Raw genomic sequence first — 22,264 nt, 5'->3', positions numbered from 1 at the left:
CGAAAATAAACAATATTACTTATTGTGTCAACACATTACTAAGAGCAGAGTATCAAGTACATGAAACATGAAAATCGCAAAGAAAGGCGATCTTTAAGATAGAACGAGGGAGATAGAAAAGGAGCGAGAGGTGGAGAGCAGGATATGAAGTGAGATGGAAAGAGAAAGAGAGAAGGAAAGTAATTGAGAGACCGCATGGCAGCTCGAATTTGTTTATCTTCTAAAATACTAGGGGAAGGGAGGTATCCCCACAAAATCAATTCTTTATACTTTAGGCTAATGAAAAATTTTGAAAAACTTCTATTCAAAGCTGTTATTGGCAGAAACAATGAGTTCATTGTAAATAGTAGCTCCGAAAACTAATTTATAATAAACATTAATTAATTGAATGTTTGAGGCTTTCCCATTTGAACCAAGCAGCCGACGATCGGTCCATGTTAAAAGGCTTTCTAGCTGTGAAGTTAGGGCAACAACTCTCCGTATTTGGCTAAGAGTGTTTCGCTCGTGAGCAAAGTTGAACTAAAGCATGATTGATGACACTTTAGAGCGCAACTGGAAATAGTATCAAGCGGTGTACAAGAAGTGAGAAATCAGCCACGTTTAGGAGCCAAGTTCTGTGAACTGATGGGCAAACTGGAGCTTACGATAATCCTGCAATGAGTAATGCTCGGCCACAAAGATGAGCTGCACAGTGTGAGCAATAATAAATTTCACTTGTAAGTGTAACAATTTGTATGTTAAACGCGCCCAGAAAGCGAAGCAACTGCCTCTGAGGACCCCAGGCGGCAACAGGAGGCGGCCGTGCCTATGAATTCAACACGGCACCAGACGCTGCCCCGAGGGAGTCGTTTGCCAGCGGCTGTGACTGCAACTGCAACTGCAACTGTGGCTGTGACTGTGGCGCATCGCAGTTGCGGCTACCAGGCGGCGCATATTGGCGGTTGCATTTGAAAAAGAATAGACAATTGTTTGCTGCCGCATAACAAGTTGCAAGGCAAAGGCGCTCGCTCGCACGCTATGCAACAGTCGATGGCGGTGGCAGAGGCGGTGGCGGAAAGAGCACCAAAGGGGGTGGGGCAGGCGGAGCCAGAGTCCGATTTCGACTCGAAGTGAGACTGAGACCAGGCATGGAGCAAACAATATAATAATGCCGAACGGAGCGGGCAAACGCAAACCGAACCGAACGAAAATAGATTTGTATCGAGAGGCGGCTTCTCTGAAGCGCGCCTTGCGATTTGCAAATATTTTGTCATTGTGTGGCGAGATTTATGGAGTGGAGGCAGCAGCAGCAGCAGCAGCAGCAACAGCAGCGACAGCAGGCAAAATGCTGCACACTCGTCGATTGTTTCCAGGAAAACTTTGGCCAGCAAATATACCGCTAGCCAGAGTCTGACACAGACCTAGACACAGGCATGGACACAAATACAGACTCAAGCAGCGCCGAGTGTCAGCGCATGACTATGTGACACAATTCTCACTCACCTGACAACCGCAGCAGGCTGCTGCTGCTACAGCTGTTCCTGGGCGCGGGCATGATGCGGGGGCAGCGTATTATATGCTCAGCATGTGCAGTCGGTATGTGTCACGGGGCCAGCACGCTCAGCATCCACCATAAGGCATCCAGCTAACAGCCTCACATCTACCGGCAACAACCCAGTCACATTTCGGAGAAGATTTCTGCATGCCTAAACAAAAAACTACTTAACCAAATGAACGTTACCTTTTTGGATATTCAAATGTAATATCTACGCAAATTAAAGAAATGCTCTTAAAGAGGACCCCGCAATCTCTGAGTATATTAAGCCATGAATATAAAGCTAATGTTGTTCCTGTTTTCTTATTCTGTGCATCTTTCGAAAATCTCCCCCGTCCTTCTGCCACCCTATAATTAACAGATCTTATCTCATTTTGGTTAGGGTCTTATAAGTTTTTCATAAAGTGTGTTGCGCATAGAAGTACTCATCTTCGATTTTGTGGGGTCCATACTAGATGAATATCAACAGCCGCGTTGATATATTATAATGTCCCAAAACAAAATTCTTGTATGAAAAATAGTCCGAAGACTCACATGGAAGCTTCATATAAAATCGAATCAAACGCAGCTCAAAGCGAAAAATAGAAAAATGTTCTAGCTACTAGGACCGCGCTTCCAGCTGAGTCTTGAGAACAATGTTCGGACATACGCTATGCAACTATGGGGAACAGCAGGCAACTCGAAGATAGAAATCCTGCAAAGGTATTAGTCTATGACCCTAAGAACTATTACAGGTGCTCCTTGGTATATAGCAACTATGATATACGCTAAACACACGCTTTGTGTGCTGTGAGCTATATAAATAGGTTACTCAATCACAAAAATAACTTGGCTCTGGATCTCTTAGACAATAGTATTGAATCTTCCACACTTACATAAATTAGTTTAAATACACAAACTTTAATGCAATATATATTTTTTGAACTCCTGCTATTAAATCTGTACTTGCTAAGCAATTTGTTTGTCGTCCTAAGACAGATTACAAATAAAATACGAGTTACAATATAAAAACAAAAAAATTGACAAATTTGCCACCTATTCATTTTATTATGCTCCTTACAAATATATAGAGCTCTATAGCAAGAATCGGTCAATAAATGTTTTTCTCAGCATATCTTGTTGTAACTCAGCAACTATGAGCCTTTCTAATCTGCTCACATATCTAGGGACACGTCATATAGAGCAATGCAAGAGAATTGAAGCTTTTGTTAACTCCTACATTTTTGGAGTGAGAAACCTTTATAGGACTTATCCAGTTCGAATAATAAGCATATGTATATCGCAGGAAAGGTTTATTGACGTTATTTATAAAAATACAACTTAAAAATGACAATATCTATAAAGTTCACTTTTCAACGCGCCATTATTTAGTTTTAACATTAGTTTCCATTCTGATAGCTGCTCTTACCCTCAACAGTAGCGAAACATTTGATTAACCAATCACAATCACAACAAGTAGCTGGAAAATAGCCGCGAGGCATTCACAATAATCGCATTGGCAGTCCGTGGAGCACTGTTTGCCTCCAATGAAGACAAATGACCAACATGCAAGCCATTACTTATCCACACTTTTCACAACTCTGTGTGTGTTTGTGTGTGTGGACTCAAGTTTGTCGCCTAAGTCATTCGTTTTGGCTTGTTACCACCAAGGTGTTGCGCTGAGTAATTGGTCAGCGCGGCAATGCGATTTGATTAGCATGTAGATCATCATGCGATCGTCAAAATATATGTGATCCGCGCTGGCAGCATAATCGTCGCCATTTCAGGTTGCCCACCTGACAGACACCGAATAGATAAATTGTTTTTGGCGAAAGATTGTGTTTGTGCTGCCGCCGCTCAACGGGCGATCGCGGCGCGACATATGCTATACACTAGATGTATAGGTTATATGTCCCGGCTCCTCATGGCAACAATTTAGCGCTCCACGGCAGTTTGTCGCCATTAGCGTCGAAGTGAAATCAAATGCTCCATCGCTGGCAGCCAGCTGAAGGCTGCGCGCTGCAAGCTGCATGCTGCAAGCTGTTTCAGTCCACAGTCTGATGTGGCCACAAATCTGATCGCCTGTGACGGCATTAGAAATACATACAATAGTATAAAAAGCAGACGCGGCCCCATACATTTGTGTCATTTGTATGCAAGAGTAACAAGCGAACGATCTGGCGATCGAGCAGCGTCCCAACAGATTAGCAGAAGAGCTCGCGACCAGGCCAAAGACCGCCCCAGAGTTTGAGATACCCAGACGGAGGCAGATAGACTTGGACAGCGCCAGATTCATGAGCACACACACACACAATGAATGGCTGTCGGGGCTGCCGGGGTCTGTCGGGGCCTGTCGGGGTCTGCCGATCAGATCGATGCCAGAGCTCCATCGATTTAATTACAACAAACGCGTCAGCAAATTGCCTGACGCGAACATTTGCACACTTTGAAAGCAAAGCAAACAGCAAAATCACAAAATCGCTGCTGTGCTGCCCCTGGGTAGCCTGGTAGACACTGCTTACACACTTCACTCCACTCCACTACACTCCACTCTATCCATGTACATGTACATGTACATGTACATGTACAAGTACAGGACCAGGTCCCAAGTCCAGTCCAAGTCCATCGTGTGTACCTTGAGCGCCATCGAGCTAACAGCAAGTGGCGGTGAAATCGCTTTGATCTAAACTCAAATCTTTGTTTTGTTGACTGTTTTTCCAGCTGCGCTTTTGGCATTGCCCTCTTCTTGTTATTGTTGCCCGCTGTTCCGAGTGGATCTGCCTCTGAATTTCAGGCCAGCCTTTGCCCAGCCAGCCAGCCCCCCAATCATCCCCTGGCCAACCTCAGCATTAAATGCCACCAGGTTCACTTGCTGTGATTGCAATTGAATTACATACGCTGTGTGCTTGTATTGGATGAATGACATTGACGGCATTGCATGTGTGTGTGTGCATGTGTGTGTATTGGATTTGGCATCAATACGTATTCAAGGTGTGAAAGGTGTTTAGTATGGACTAATTGTTGGATTAAAGTGACGAATACAAAGTAGAGTTGTCTTTGAGCAAATAATCTGAGAAATGAAAGCCCTCAGTTTAATATATGAACTTGTATTGTCTAATATAATACAAATGTTTTAAAAAACATGAAGAAATACAGACATGGACACAAATTCAGATAGAGATAAAAATACATATGCAGATGCAGTTCTAGATATCCACATAATTACAGATGCAAAAAATATTGTTGATATAGATAAGTACTAAAATTCATTTTAAGAAAAGGATGATGCCAATTAGATGCAGATACGGAGTTAAGGATTGCATATATGGAGATTATTATAGATAGATATAAAAATAACGATACGAATGCAGATGAAGTTGCACATGAAGATACAGATGCAGATAAATGAACAGATACAAATGCAGATAAAGATACCGACGTATATAATCATACTGAGCTAGATACAGGTTTATATCTAAATACAGATAAAGATACCGATACAAATAAAAATATAGCCGTAGATGTATATGTAGATATACGTAAAGATCTAATACAGGTTAAGATACAGATGCAGATAAATGTATGTATACATATGCAGATACAGTTGCTAATATAAATAAATATACGAACACCGATGCAAATGCAGATGCAGATCAAGATGTATATTTGGATAAAGATACAGATACAGAAACAGAATACAGATACAGATACAGATACAGATACAGATACAGATACAGATACAGATACAGATACAGATACAGATACAGATACAGATACAGATACAGATACAGATACAGATACAGATACAGATACAGATACAGATACAGATACAGATACAGATACAGATACAGATACAGATACAGATACAGATACAGATACAGATACAGATACAGATACAGATACAGATACAGATACAGATACAGATACAGATACAGATACAGATACAGATACAGATACAGATACAGATACAGATACAGATACAGATACAGATACAGATACAGATACAGATACAGATACAGATACAGATACAGATACAGATACAGATACAGATACAGATACAGATACAGATACAGATACAGATACAGATACAGATACAGATACAGATACAGATACAGATACAGATACAGATACAGATACAGATACAGATACAGATACAGATACAGATACAGATACAGATACAGATACAGATACAGATACAGATACAGATACAGATACAGATACAGATACAGATACAGATACAGATACAGATATAGAAACAGCAGCAGCAGTTATAGATACATATACAGATACAGATACGGATACATATACAGATGCTGATACAGCTACAGAGACAGAGACAGATACATATACAAATACATATACACGTTTTGTCTAATATAATATAATTCTTCAACAATTATTTCTATCAATTCAACCCACAGCAAAGTTGATTTAAAATGTCTTTAAACTAAAATTTGCACTACAAAATGGCAGAGGGCCAACAAAGGGAAGATGCGTTGCGAATTACACTTAGGCCCTTAACGCCTGGCAGAGACGTCACAACAAATTGATTGCTAAATAATGAACTTTATATTGTTTCGAATGAGTTATGCGTGGCAAATGCTGTAAACATATTGAAAAGTGTGCTGACAGTTGGAGTTGGAAAACAAAGTCAGCAGACGCCAAAAACATCGACTGTGATTGTGATTGCGATTGGGATGGGATGGGATGCAGGGAACTGCAGACGGCGACTCTTGACATTATTTATGGGTTTACTTTTTCTATTTGTGTTTTTTTTTGTTTGTTGTTTTCGTTTTCGTTTTTCACCGCCTAGACAGAAGGTCATTGTGATTGGGAGTTGGAACTGTGCCATTATGTGTGTCGCTGCCTTTGTTGATCGCCGTGTTTGCTGCTGCCCAAACACACAAATCCAAATCGAAAGCCAACGGAACGGGCATTAATCAATAAATTTGTTTGGCTGCCAGCGTCAACACACCGCATAGTCAACCCTCCGGATCGGTAACCAGGAACGAGGAGCAAGCAACAAGGAACGAGAGATCAGGATACACATTGTAAACTATCTGCTGAACAAAGAGCAATGTTTTCTAACAACAACAAAGGCCGCAAAACAGCAAATAATAATGGCATGTGCTTTAGCTGGTCTCATCATTTTGCTGCCCTTCCCTGTTGTGACACAACCGAAACGGCTGACAAAGTCAATGGAGCGGGCGGAGCGCAGAGGGCAGCTGGAACGAACACACGGCGAGTCTCAAGTGGCTAGGGGTTGGCCCTCTGGTAATGCGCTATATACGGTAGGTGTTGCTGGCGACTCGATCCATAATATACTAGTTACTCCTTAATTTACGTCCCATTGAGCAGCAGCCGAAGTGAATATGTGCGAAAGTCCGAACTTTATGACTAACCACCGCGTTAATGGGTCCAATTGTCAGTTGATGAAACATCATTAATTTACGGCTCTTTGACAAAATGGTGGAGGTCCTTAGATACTTCCGCATGCTGAGAAGAGAACTTTACATCTGTTTAGTTTTTAAATGAAATAAAAAAAAAGTAATTCTGCATTAAGTATTAGCATTAGCATGACATTTGACTAAAAAAGCTATTTCCAAATATAAGATACATATTTGGACCCTTTTGACATTTGTCTATATGAGACTACGTCAGAATATAACCCGACCAAACGGATCAAAAGCGGCTGATCACCAATCGACTGACTGAATTGTAATCAGGATATTTTGATATAACTATGAATATTATGTTAAATCAAGTATTTAGTTCGTACTTAACACAAATTTGAGGTATTTAAAATATTCGTATAAAGTACTGCGAATAATATCGGTGATCATTTCTGAGCTAAAATATTAATATTTTAAATCAAATGTAGCTCTAGTGATAAATATTATTTCCTGAAGCTTTCTCCTTCCTCGTCCCTCTTCTACGCCTTGCAAGAAGTGTGCGGAGGAGATGCTGGAAGCAGTACTGAAATTCCTGATTATGCCAAGTCGTACGCATGCCAAACATAGCCGGAATATCTGTGTGCGGAGAGCGAGAAAAAAGTGTGAAACGCATGCGCAAATGTGCGATAAAAGAGCAATCGCTGCTGCTGGTGGTGCTGGTGGAGCTGGTGGTGCTGGTGGTGCAGGTGATGCGGGGCAATAAAATGCCATCGTTGTTGCCGCTGGCTTGGGCTCTGAGCTGGCCGCGACAATGGAGCGACTGTTGCCACAGTTGACTGGAGTTTGCTGGAGTTCAGAAATGGTAACAAACGATTACATCAATTTATGCGCGCAAACACTATAAAGTAATTTTCAGCTGAAAATAGTAATGTGCAGCACTTGGAGCCACAATATGGAGCTGACAATGGCCAATCGCCAGTTGTACAGCTGCCGTTTCCAATTTCGTATCTGTATCTGTATCTGTATCTGTGAATGTGATTGTGAATGTATCTGTATCTGTATCTGTATCTGTATCTTGTTGCGCCTTGATGAGTGTTTGTGGTAATTGTTGTTGAACTTATGGCCAGGCGATAAGCGCGTTGCATGTATTAATTAAGTTGCCTCTTGGTTGCGCCAATAATAATTCAAAATGTTTAGCTACCAGCCGCAGCTAACCGCAGCAACAATTGCCAACATGCAACAACGTAGCGGCAACATGTTGCCAGCTACCTGAACATGCAACCACAAAACAAACCAAAACCAAAAACAGCAGCAACAACAAGTGGCAGCCAGCATTCGAATCAGATAAACAAGGCGCGTAGTTTGCACTAATAACAACTCAATAAATAATAAATGCAACATTCACCGCTGCCAACAACAATAAACATGCGCATCTTTATTTTTATATCGATTTTTTAGTTTTTATTTACTTTTTACGCCTTATTTGCTGGAGCAAATTTCCTAAGTTTTCCTCCGCTCGATTTTTTTCCTGCTGCTTCCCACAGCCGCCGACAACTGAGCCAGCAACAAGAACCTGCAAATGGGGCTGCCATATTCATGCGTCCCTCATGCCGCCCGCTCGATCTTGTTCCCAATTGCGATTTGTTGCCGGCAACATTTTGTGGCCATAGCAATCAACTGTTGCAGCAACATTTTGTTGTAGCCGGCGCAAAATTTATGCTAATATCCATTATGTCCAACATGTTATACTTTCTATACCCTATACACGAAATGGGCAAGGTTGTTAAATGCCAAGAGGCGCAGGTGCTCCCCACTCTAGCTACAATGCTTTTAGATCTCACTGCTCGTAGATTTTATCTATCTACGAGTGCAGATATTTCGGGTATGTTTGGGCACAACTTGGTGTTATCAGGAATTTCAGTACTGCTCTACCAGCTCCTCCTCCGCATACTTCTTGCAAAGACTGGCATAAACGCGCGTGAGAAGCTCCAAGAGATTGTACATATAACCAGACCCAAATCCGATTAAATGAAATCTGGTTAATATCTTAGCCCAGAAATGAGCACGAGTATTTTAATTAATTGAGGTATTTTATGCGAACATTTTAAATCCTATATTTTATAATAATTCTCTTATGTTTGTAGTTTATTTATAAAAATAGGTACATTAAACTTTTTGTCCTGAGAGATTTGTGATTAATCCTTTGGAAAATTCCTTTCTAATCGGCTTAGCTATAAGCTCTAAAAGTTAAATTGATATATACCTACATCACTCTTTTTTTAAATCCACCCTTCCTTGGGTCCCCAGGATTATCAAAACAGCATTCTTTTAGTCCAGCATACCCTACTCCGCTCTGGCCTATTATTATTATTTTTATTATTTTGGTTAGTTGGCCCATGCGGGGCGTTAACTTGAAAATTGCTGGTTGCCCGTTGCAAGTTGCCTGTTGCAAGTTGCGCAGTAGCGCAAGTGTTGAGCTCTTAATAGAAAAATCGGAACGCCGCCGTTGCCGTTGCCGCTGCCAGAGCAGCTGGAGCTGCAGCCAGAGATCTGTGGGCGTTGGCGGTGTCCGGGACGGCCAAACAACTCCTGGGAGCAGCCGCATCTGCATGCGATGCTGACGTAAATCAGAAGGTGTTATCGTCTGCATAAATATTGATATTGTTGGCGCGAGTGATAGCCGGCGTCGCGCTTGCAGCAGTAATTGCGGCAGGCTCCGTTTCTATCCAGATCCAGCCTGGGCTCCGGCTAAGGCGGCGATTCCTTGGGAAAATTGCCATTGCCATGGCCCATACTCACACTAATGCTGCCGCTTAGGCGCGTCTAATGTCTGTCTGCCTGTGTGTGTGTGTGTGTGTGTTGCCCGTTTCCCTGGGTAACGCCTACTTCTTTGGCAATTGCTTTGGCCTGAACTGCGGTTCGCTTCGCCTTTGGCTCCAGCGGCAATTTAGTGATTGAGATTAGGAGGTGTAAATGCGCTTTGAAATTAATTTGTTAGCCACAAATTAAATTTTTATTATTAAAATGCCTTGCGTGTGGCTTATAACGATTTCAGCTTTCAGTATTAGTTACCGATCATCTACATACGTGTTTGAGCCGTAATAAAGGCCATTAAGCGATGGCGCACTTCAATTGGCAGGCGGGGACTTTCCAACTTGACCGGGCCGGGCTATTTTTTGCTTTTCCACTCTGTTACATTTTTCCAATTCCACGCATCAAAGTGGATTTTCCGCAAGCGTTTAAAAAATACTTTTCACTCAACAGTTTTCCGGTAATGGGATCCTTGAGGACTATCCAACATCAGTTCATTCATTTTTAAATGTAAAGCTTTGTAAACAGGCTTAAGCTGATCGAATCCAACTTGCGTTTTCGCCCATATTCCACGCAGGTGGATTTTTGAAAAGTGTAAATCACCCCTTTAACGAAATTTTTATTTATTTTTTTGAAACAATTCGATCTGATTAAAAAGTTTCATTAACCGATTTCCGCGAATGTTTTATTTCTTAAATAGTGCACCTACATGAAAGTAAAAGTTTCAGTTTCCTGTTAACTAAGTTCTATACGCATGATAATAATATTATTAATACATTTTCAAGCAGCGCTCTTATTTTCCCTAAATGCAATTTAAACTTTGTACAAAACAATTACAATTTATTGAGTAAAATTAAATTATAAAATGGAATTATGGCATTCTATCTTAAGCATGTTAACCCCATTCATGCAGATCTCTGATCCATTAGCATAACCATGGCATAAATGAAGACATTTTTGGTTAGTTTTGGATTTTGCTTTTTTGGGGGAACACAAACAAATATCAGCATCATGATGCCAATAATGGGAATCAGAGCACAAAGGCAGCGAAACATTTTCCCAGCTTTTATTATCGCAGTGCGATCGTCTCTAGACATTGTAATAGACTCAAATGTTGCTGTTGCTGTATTCTCGTGGCGATGCATTGAATTAAATTAAAATTCAATGACAGCATTTGGAGAGGGGATGCACCTACGATTCGCTGCTGTGTCGTGTGCAAAGCTTTGTGGCGCAAATCAAAATGAAATCACGGACAAAAGAACACGCCAACTGAGGCAGCCGCTACCAAGTCCAAGTCCACGTCCAAGTCCAAGTGCTTGCTTGTCCAACTTCAAAAGGCATTTCGAGCAATTCGTGACTCAAATGAACCGCAGAAAATCATCATCATCAACAGCAACAAAACAAAAGTGCTTTTGCCGGAAGTGCCCGACTATGAAATACCCTGTGCCTAGGTACACGGCAGCCAAGCTACCGTTCTAAACACACTAGCCAATGTCGTAAGCTAAGCCCTTATGCACCGCTGGCCATGGAAAATAAATTCTTGATTAACTTCGGTGTTTATAGTCCGATCAGTGTGAAATTTGTTTTTTCAATTTTGCAGGACTGGGCTGAGATATTAAGCATGTAAACTATTCTTAGTCTGGGTAAAACTATACAAAATAAATATTAAGAAAATTGCAGGAAATGATTATGGTACAGGCCAATATCGACGGACGAGATCGACCTAGTCAAGAATATATATATGCCCTTGGAGTCGTGTTGTTTTCTTCTTCCTAGATCGACTCAACTTATCGTCCTAGTCAAGAATATATGCATGCCCTTGGAGTCGTGTTGTTTTCTTCTGGCTGTTGCATACCTTTTGCCCAAAATCGGTATACCCTTTTTAGTCACTTTCAATGGGTACAGTGTATAAACAGTAGCCAAAAGAGGAGGGTGGGCAGGCGGGAGGTCGCCATGGCAAAACAAGATCAGTTATGGTAATGATCATGGCAGATATTGAATACACTGCACCGTTGGACATAGAAATAGACATAGGCAGACGGCCTGGTTGGAAGTACATGTAATACCCGTATGTATTATGCCTGGCGACAAGCACAACGAATGACAAATCCGCTCGAGAGTTGAGAGGCCGACGGCAGAGACGACAAATGTGAACGGAATTGGCGGCAAAAATTAAAAGCTTTTGGCGCACAAGGGAAAAAACCCGGCGAAAAATTATAAATTTAGGTGGAATGTCAACGTTATCGGCGCGCTCATATCTATCGGATGCATCGCCAGCAGCAGCCTGTCCCCGGCAATGCCCAGATGGAGCAGGCATTTAGGCATGCATTTGCATGCCGCCTTACAGTGTGCTGCCTTAACTGCCGATCAATAATGGCCAAGGCATTTGGTAGGTGTTTCACGGTAGCCAGCAAGTCACCAAAAGTCACCGCCAAACGCCAGCCACCGGCAACAATTGGCATCGCCCGGCCCGTTGGGGCTGGCAAATTAAACTGTCGAAACTATTTCATGTCCAATGCGCGATTTGGCAAACAATTTGTGACATTTGAATGGACGCTCCATGACAATTGTGGCTGCCTTTTAGCCAGCTTTGATACGCTTTCGGCAGCGCACACAAAATTCTATTCAACATTTGGGTTGGGTACTAGGTTTGGGTTCAGCATTTCGCAAATGTGTGGGAAATTGCATTAAAGCCGTTCCGTAAATGTTGCTAAAAAGCTTTAGCAGAAGAGCATGAAATAATTTTAAACTGTCGCCCTTCTTTGCGATTCTCATGAATTTCCGGTTTTTGATTTTATGTGGTATATGTACAAAAAAATCTGAAATCTCTAAAATTGTTCATACTATTACTCTCCCTTGCTTTCTCTCTCTCTCTCTCTCTCTCTCTTGACGCCTATTTTATTGCTGTTTCTTTCTACAACTGCTGTCTACTTATTATATGGCTTGGATATGGGCTATCTCCGATGTATAATATTTGCAACCTTGATCTAATTTTGTTTTCCATTTACAAAACCAACGTTCAGTATGAGATAAAAAGGAAAACACAATGATCTCTTAATACGGATTCAATGATCAGAAGTGACAGCAGGTAAAAATTGTGAGAATGTTGAACAATGATTGAGATTAAGTGCTGATCTGATCGGAGCTGGTGTTCAACAATAGATAAATGTTCATTTTGTGTGGATCTTAAGGCTTTTCATGCTGTCCAAGCGAAAGTCAAAGAGCATTTTGTAAAATGTCTCACGTTCTGATTTTTAATCTTGACCACAGGCAATTGCTACCTTTCTAATGCGCGTTTTTATTGGCTGCCACAGCTGCTGTTGCTGCCACTGCCACTGCCACTGGCACTGCCACGGCCGGTGGCACCTCAGTGTATCGGCAGCTCGCAGCTGGAATAGTGGCTGCGGCTGTGGCTGTGACTGGGGCTGGAGTTGGAGCTGGAGCTAAAGCTGGAGCGTCTGGCGTGTCAATGCCAGCATAATTTGCTTGCAACATTCAAGTACAACACACGAAGCGCAGGCAGCAAAATCTCTGCCTTGCCCCTCTGCCTGTCACTCTGCAACTGCAACTGCAACAGCAACGCCGCATGCAATTTTGTGTGTGTCTGTGCGTGCCTGTGAGTGTGTGCGTGTGTGTGTGCTAATTTTGTATGTGCAACATTTTGCCGACCCGCATTTAATTTGCGCTCATTTTAATGGCAACGGCCAAATGCAAAACTCATGTTCCACATTGTGAAAATGCACGCACTTTGGACCCCAAAAGCCCAGTGCACTGGGGGCAACATTAGCGGCTTGTTAACAGTGCCTGCCAGCAGTTCGGCCACCAGTTTGGCCTGCAGCGATTGCCTATTTACCTGAACCCAGAACTGCGGGTACTGCAGCAGTAGCCTAGTCAGTGGTCACTGCCTTTTGGCGCCCAGTGTATAAATTACTTCTTACTCACAAAGAGATCTACTTACGAAATTGATTATTGGCTAATCTGCTCGCTGGCAGTTTTCACACAGTCAAGCTTTGTTATTGCTACGGACGAGTTTTATCCAGCCTTGCCCGGGCAAAGTTCTTTTCTCTAAATGTTGGGGATTATTTTCTTTTCGAATTTTTCGCTCGTGAGAGACTGAAATCTTCCGTTGAATCACATACCTCGATTTATATTTTACAAAGATATTTTAAAACGAGTTTGAAGTCGATTGAATGATATCAAAAGTTGGCATCAAAGTTTTCTGAAAGACATTCATTTTGGTGTGAAGGAAATCTTTAAAGCTGGGACTGAGTACATTTGCCCAGTTTAACTGGATTGCCGAAACACATCTCAAATACATTTTATTAAAGATCTTTAAGAATTAGTTTAAAACCGAATCCTTGTCCATGCAACCCTTGACTCACATTTTGCATCCAGTACGGTAGAATTTAGTGAGAAATATGAAAAACGTTTCAAATGAATTTTCGATAAGATCTTAGAAAATGAGCTTGAGCCCGATTGAATATTAAACAAAATAGTTTCATATAACTACAGTTTTCCGCGCATTTTCCACACATTCGGGTGGAAAGTACAAAAACCTCGGGCTTCAGCTTCCTCTTAAGTTTTGGGCTGTGCGTTGATCAGCAGTTTTATATAAAGGGATATATCCCTATATGGATCGCTATGCTTTTATGTGCATATTATATACTAAGAGAAGAGACTGTAGTTAAGGTCTTCTGATTAACTTGCATAGTTTAGTGATTAGCCAACTAAATCCACTTCCTAATGCACCTGAACGCTTTCATGTTGAGCCCAAATAGGCAACCGATATCAGGCACCATTCTGAGCAGCTGAATCTCCAAGATGATTCACATTCGCAACAGAAAAAGTTGCTCATATTTGTAATTCCCATGCAGTCATGACCGGCTCAGAGCGAAAAAAAAAACAAAATAAAATGCAATTTGGTATTAAATGTCAATATGGCGAGCCTTTTATGAGAATTGTAGCGAACGCATTTGTGTGCTCCATATTAAGGATTATTATTCATTTGCTAACCAAAACGGGGCACAATTGCAACGATTACCAGACGCTGATAGACTAAACTGTCAATCGGCCAAAAGTAGCCCAAATTCGTGTAACAATGAGTGCAATTGTTCCCTTGAGAGTTGTACCAGTATCTTTTTTCGCTAGTTTACCACATAATGTCAAGTTGGCGGCAACAAAGTTAATGGACTTTTTCAAATGTTGTCTGTCTGTGTGTCTGCGCAATTTCTATTTATGTATGTCTGTAAAATGTATTTTAATTAACGCTTTTGCAACAAACTTGCCATTAGCCAGATTTTACAACCCGCGATTCTTTGCAACGCCCGCATTACAAATAACAGTCGGGCCGAGACGAGATCTCAATAGCCGTGTTGCTTTTTTCTTTCCTTTTTGTATTTGCTGGAATTTTTAGTAGTAGTAAAAATTGTTAAATAGTCTGCGGCAGGCCGAGAGGTTGGGCCGCATGCACAATATGCATAGATGCTTAAAAAAAGTGAAACCACTTTGCAATCATTACCGAGCCCCCGTCCAGGTCCAGAGCTACGGTTCGGTTTCGCATTCCGTCTTACAAATTGCCGATCATCTGCCCAGTTGGCCAACTTTGTTGCACCTGCACCAGAAAGCCCTCAATCTGCATTGTAGGTGAGCTGAGCCCTGTCTCTCTCTCTCTCTCTCTCTCTCTCACACCCTCTCGCTCTGGCCAGCTATTGTAATTGGCATCAGGTTTGGCTAGCAGCTCGGCAGCTCGATGCTTATTAACTATTTGATTTATGCCTGGCCTCAACTAATTGCCAAACGTTCAGGTGTCTTTGATGGATATGGATGCGTTTTGTAAAAGGCAACTGATTTGATCTCAAAGTTCTTCAATGCATTTCAGCAAATATGCGCATTAAGCAAGCGTGTTTTTTTTTTCATTTGAAGTATTTGATCAAAAATATCTGCTCGATCTGTGTTTGTGCATTAAAACTCGTATTTTATTTTAATCTCTATAATTTAAGGTTTTGTTTACCATATAAGTACCAAGGGGATTTCCGTTTCATATTGAATTTTATTTGCCCCACTTAAAGACATTCTATATTTATTTAGTTACTATAACTTTACTTTTTGCCTTACGAGGTTTAAGCTGGGACCCTAATCTTCCAGCTGGTTTCGTTTATTTAATCTTCCCTCTTTAGCCAACCCTAGGACAATCCTCGGCTTTGTCTTTCTACATAAGGTAATTATTGGCGACATTGATTGTCCTTTTCTCTTAGGGCGTCTTCTATTGTCTGCTCCCTCCAGACCCACAGGAACTCATTGCACAACTCATTTCGGGTATTATGTGTATTATCTCGTATTCGACGTGTCCACGTGTTCTTCATATAACTCTCTTTACAACTTGGACTCTCGCTGACCATTTCCAGCTAAGAGTAGGGGCATTCCCCTCAACGGGTCGGTGATTTCCCATCACAGATCAATCTAACCTTCTATAGCCTATTTCAAATTTCTTTACCGTTTTCATACCCGGTTTTCTCCCTCTTTTCTAACTTATTTACATTCTAAACTAATATAGTAACTTAAGATTATTTTAATTATTGTGTAAGAAATATTTGTTAGCTTTAGACTCTAATAACGTCAGGGACAAATTTAGTTGTGATTAGTCTTTTAGATTTGCATTTTGCTATTCGAATTTGTTAAATTCGTAAATACACTCGTTTTGTCGAGCATTAATAAATAATAAATAAATGTACAAATAAAAAATTGTTTTTGTTCTAACTTAAAATAGATTTGCTTAAACGCAAACATAAATTTTTCGAATGGAGCTCTAGGGGTTTGTGAGACTTGGACTTACTATCAAAATATCTCTTTGTTGATCATTGAATTAAATTTAATTTAAGTTCTTCAGACTTGTCTTTATAAATATAAAGACGCTACATTATAATTTTATTTTCTCATAGAACCTTAACTATTATAGTTCTCTTTAAAACTTATATTAAAGTTTCTATAAAAACAAAAATGTTTTTTTTTTTTATTTAAAAGTTATCTTTGTTCTCTTCAAAGCATTTCTGCAGGGCTTTTCAATTTTGATTTACATTCTTTAGTAGTCTTTGAGACTTGGATTAACTGTCTAAATATTTATTTGTTTCGCATAACCCATATAGGACTTATCGTATATCTGGCTTAAGTATTCGCACAGTTGGGCGTCGTTGAATCTGCAGCTAAGTTTGTTGGCTGTGCCACAAATTTTTGGCATTACCGCAAAGGCAATTGCTTCGGACGGCGGCGGCAACTCACCTTAGAGGTTGACAAAATCGTGTTGCCAGAGTTCCGCATTGAATTGCTGTAAAAATTGGTCGGCGGGCAGCCAAACTATGCAGCCACCGGTTAGCAATGCGCATCTTCACATCTTCGCATCTGAAACCAAATCCCTGGCTGGACAAATGTGCAAAAACATTTTAATGAATTAAAACGATCAAATGGCAAATACGACACATATATTTCTTTCTTTTTACAACTTCTTAAAAGTGATTAAACGAATGAGACAGTAGTAATTGCAGCTATTTCTTCATCCATATAGAAGGGCTTATACTGAATTGATTGGGGATCAACGCAGAGCGTGCTCTTATACTTTCACATACAGATTTAGCCTAAATCACAAAAATACTTATTTTAAATATCGCCCTTCTTTGCGATTCTCAAGCCGTTGATACCTTACGTGCGGATGTGCTCACTAAGACGGAGTTTTCCATCCGCAGGTGTGAAAAAATCGCGCTAAACGTTTGTATGAAACGATTTTGTTTACAATTTGCTCAACCTTTAACTCATTTTTAAATACCTTTGTTCAAATTCCTTTGAGGAATCTTTCACACTTTTCTCAAAATCAATTCCTCCTTGGTATAAATATGGGTCCAAGAATTGGTGGGTGACGTTTTGGGTTCAAACTGATTTCCAAAGTTCTTTGTGAAAAATCATTTGAGACGTGATTTTCTTCGGTGCAAAATGAGTTCAAAGATGTTTTAAGTTTTGTTTGATTTGCTTCAAAATTGCAAAGGCCTACATAAGAACGAATATGTGTTCCAGAGAATTTAGAAAATCCATCTTCAGCTGTGGTAAATAGCGTAAAATGGGGCTTTATGAAAGTTTTTGTTTACCACCTGATCGGCATGAAACTTATTTTCAAAGACCTTTGTGGGAATTTATGTGATACGTTTTTCGCAAAGTTCACCGCTCTTGGATGGAAAATGCGCACCAAAAGGTTCATTGAGCGAAAGTTTATTTTTCGGCTTCAAGATTCTCAGCACAACTTTCGGAACTGTATTCGATAAACTTTAAAAATTGTTGTAATTTGAGATAGTACGGGTGGACTTAAATTATCCACGGGCCGAAACTGGGTGAAAGGCATTGATCTAAAAATTAAAGAAGAATCTCTAGCAAATTACTCTCGCTTTCATTTTATTTTTTTTTTCAGCGCTTACTCTAACCAGCTCCCTACTTCGTTTTTTCAGGTATGATAAATCTCTGTCTTTTACCTCAATAGATAATAGATGGTAATCAAATAATCGATATGGGAATGTGAAGTTCTGGGTAAGTCTATATTTCCATAGAAGACTATATGCTAAGACTATTTACGCCAAATGGGTACGGCAAATCTTCTTGTTATAGTTTAACAGTCAGTCTATTTATATTCCATAGCTCAGGTCTTTTTCATATTCATCAGAGCAGATCTGATTTATAGATTAGAATATCTATATATCCAAGTGAATTAAACTTTAGTTTCCACATATACTATATTCTTAAATCAAACAAAAATACATATTTCTTAACTTCTTCCGGCAACTTTTGTTTAATTTTAGTAACAGGATTTAAACTAACTACTTAGTTAGGGGAACATGTGATTGATTAGTGGCCCGTTCGCTTAATGTGTCGATTATTTAGAATTTATTTGATTGCTAATAAGGCAATCTGTGGAGCAATCGAATGTCAATACACGCGCATAAAGCGCCAGATTGGATGGCACAAAATACGGCCATTTATTACTCCTAATATGCAACCGAAGTCCGACTAATCCCCCACAGCAGATAAAATATTTGGTGCCATTCGATGGCCGCAACATGAACAAAGCCACGTCGTAAACTGCGCAACCAGGCTCCGATCCCATCCCATGCCGACTGCCGAATGGAGATGCGTACATTTAGTCCGTTCCGGTTTTGGCTAGTAGCACTTTTTTTTTTGTTTTTGTTGTATTCTGTTTTTCGTATGCCTAGTGCGAAGAGCAATGCAAGGGATTCAAAAAATTCCCAGGCGTATGGTACGAGTGCGCGTTGCCGTCGAGATGCCCATCTAATAAATTCAACTAATTAATGGCGAGTATGAGAGCAGCAGATTGACTCTGTGCGCCACGTCTGCTGCGTCGGTGCCGCTGCCGGTGCCGCTGCCGCTGCCGGTGCCGGTGCCAGGCTACACATTAGCAAAAATCTACATGATATTGAGATGCCGATGCCGATGACGATGACGATGGAGTTGGAGCTGCAGCCGGAGCAAAGTCGATCTGGTCTGGTTGGCCGCCTGTTTGGCTGCTCAACACCAGCTGAATTCCTGGCCATGAAGAGATCTGCTCATTACGGTGTCGGGAGCGTGTGGCGGTGACGTCCTTAGATACAGATTTCTTATCATTAATTAAACTTAAGCATGTTAGCTACCGTGTTCACAGATATCAGGCGCACTTGGCTCAGGCTCAGGCTCAGGCTCGGTCTCCTCTTCCGCTGGCTTCGACTCGGCCCGCGAGGCCCCGCGAGTCGATTGATCTTGCCCAGCTCTGCTGCGGCGGCACACGCCTTATCGCAGACATGCAATCGCCAGCGCCTGGTATTCCCCCCTCACAGCCCAGCTGCCAGCCCGGCGAGGGTGCAGATGGAAAACCTTCACGAGCCACTTTATTTGTGGACGCCACTCGTTTGGACACTTTATTTTAAATACTTGCTTCGAGGTCGACTAAAACTAATTGCCGGCTGTTTCGCATTGCTATATCAAGTGGGATTAGGGTCTACAGATCGTACCGCAGTTCTACTGTAAAAACTGTGCAATGATATTATGCAAATTCATGTAACAGGCAAAAGAAAGCATCTGCTTCCCTTTAAGGAATAAAGCTGTCGGCTGGCGAACCAGCCATGCCTCTCTCTTTCTCTCTCTCTATCTCTCTCCCTAACTCTGGCTATCTAAATGGACGTCTATAGGAAACTCTTGAAAGACTTTAAGAACTGGACAATATAAATTCAATTTAAAGACCTCATATATCATTTGCAGATACAGTTGTCCTTTACTTTCGAGAACTAACTTATTTTAACTTATATAACTTATTTTTCTCCCAGGCTTCTTGTCTTTCTGCTATGAAATTATCGGGACTTGAACAAAGTATTTAAATATTTGTGTATAGCAAGGCTTCGCATAATGTGGGGAAAATATAATATATATTTCTGATCTAAAAGTGCCATACTTTAGTTATGTAATATCTAAAATCTGGGTCTGCAAAGTCGGTATTTATTGCTTTTTGGAAAATAGTCGGATAAGAGGAAAATTTGTTTAACGTATTATCTCAATGAAATGAACTTTAAAGAAATAACAAAAAATTGACTTAGACTTTGCAAGATAGTTGGAAATTATAAAAACCACTCGCTAGGGTTCAAAATATTCGTGTGTCAAATGAAATTGAGGGAAGAAATGAAAGTCTAGGATTTATATGTGTCAGACATAAATGGCGAGATTTGATGTCCAAAAATTGCTGCCTCCGGCACTCGCAGCTCTGCCTGCCGTTGTCAACAATGTAATTTATCAGGCAAGCGACATAATTACCTGCCACTTATGGCAATAAAAAAGTGTCCGGCCCATGGGCAGCAGCAACCGGGACTGCGACTGGATCTGGCTTTGGCACCGGGCAACGGGCAGGAGGCGCATTCAAATGCTGTCCACAGCAGCGGCAGCCGTGTTGCTAACAGCTGAAGGATTTATGTTCTTACAAAACGCTCCAAGGCGCCAAACAAGTGAGCCAAAGACGACGACGTCGACGACGACGGCGACTGCGACCGACCGACGAACCGATAGATTGATCGTCCGTCGTCCGTCGTCTGTCGTCGTGGTCGTTGTCGGGCGGTGTCCGTCACTGGGGCGGGCAATGGGGCGTATGTGCAATGAAAATTCCCGCCGCTTGGTAGCCACCGTTTAGCGCCTGCCCCGAGTTGCAACTGCAACCGCATCTGCAACTGATTCCCACACCAGCCGCGGCAGCTCCGCTTTGATCTGTGTGTGCTACGAAGCCGTGAAGTGCTTGCAAATCTTCAGCAGGAGCTTCGTGTCGTTGCTGCCGCCGCTGGAAGCGTTGACAAGTCACATGAGCATTGTGCGAGGTTGCATGCAACATTGCCCCAACATTGCGGCTATTGTTTCTGATGCATTCGAGCTGAGGGCGGCAGCGCTGCGCACGCTTTAAGTTGGCGATTTGAGGGCTTGCAAAAGGTGTAGCAGGGGATTAATATAATATGCCCACGGCACAAGTTCACTCCAATGGAAGAAGAAGACTGCAGCTCAACAAAAAATTGGATCGATTCCTTTGGTAATCAGCTTACAGCCTAGATTGATTATCTAAATTGATTAAGTATTGCTCACTAGAGTATCAGGCAAATATAAACACACGTTTGAAGAGTGAAAAGCCAGGGTATTTGTCATCTTAGTGTTTATATACTTAGTCTTTGATAAGCGTTTGCCACATAAAGAATGCAAATGCGCTGTAAATATCTTTAATGCTTTTCCATATTTTATTGAGTTTGCGCTCTCTCTCTCTCTAATAATATTCATGGACTATATTTGACTTTGACCCCGCTGTTGCACTGAACCCACCTGTTGTGGCTATCATTTGCCGTTAGATAATGCTCTGGCTGACTTCCTAATGCAACAAGAAACACACACACAAACACACACACATACACACGAGGCAGCCAGACAAATTCATATTTTATTGGCTCTGACCATGCCCGGCGAGGCAACAACATTAAAAAACAATGCAACAGCAGCAGCAGCAACAGCAGCAACAACAATGGCAACAACAACTGCAACAGATCAATGCAAAGCAAATATTTTCACTCTATGCTTGTTTTGGGGCTGTCTGTTGCCTAATCTGAATTCAGCTTCTGGTTGTTTTGGCCATTGTATTAGCTGCTGTTGTTGTTGTTGTTGTTGTTGCTTTTTCGGCCAAATAGCATTTTGAACATAATTTTCATATGTCGGCCTGGCAGTTATAATCACGTTCACAGCTCGTTAGCCGAATCGCAGGCCACAACCCACCTGTAGCTGCCTGCCTGCTGCCTGTTGCCTATTGCCTGCTGCCTGCTTGGCCATAATTGTCCGGGCCACATATCGTACATAAGAGGGGCCATCACCATCACCATATTGAAGATTAGACGAGTGAGTTTGCATTTGTGCATCTTCATCGATTTCACCACTTGCCGCGCCGCGCATAATTGGCCGGGCCGGGTCAACAGAGCCGCCGGCAACAGGCAACGGGTAACAGGCAACG

Source organism: Drosophila montana, unplaced genomic scaffold (genome assembly GCF_035044405.1).
Source record: "Drosophila montana isolate Dmon_TW-CO22-7 unplaced genomic scaffold, ASM3504440v1 contig_3829_1, whole genome shotgun sequence".
Taxonomy (NCBI): Eukaryota; Metazoa; Arthropoda; class Insecta; order Diptera; family Drosophilidae; genus Drosophila; species Drosophila montana.
Note: the sequence above shows the minus strand (reverse complement) of the source record.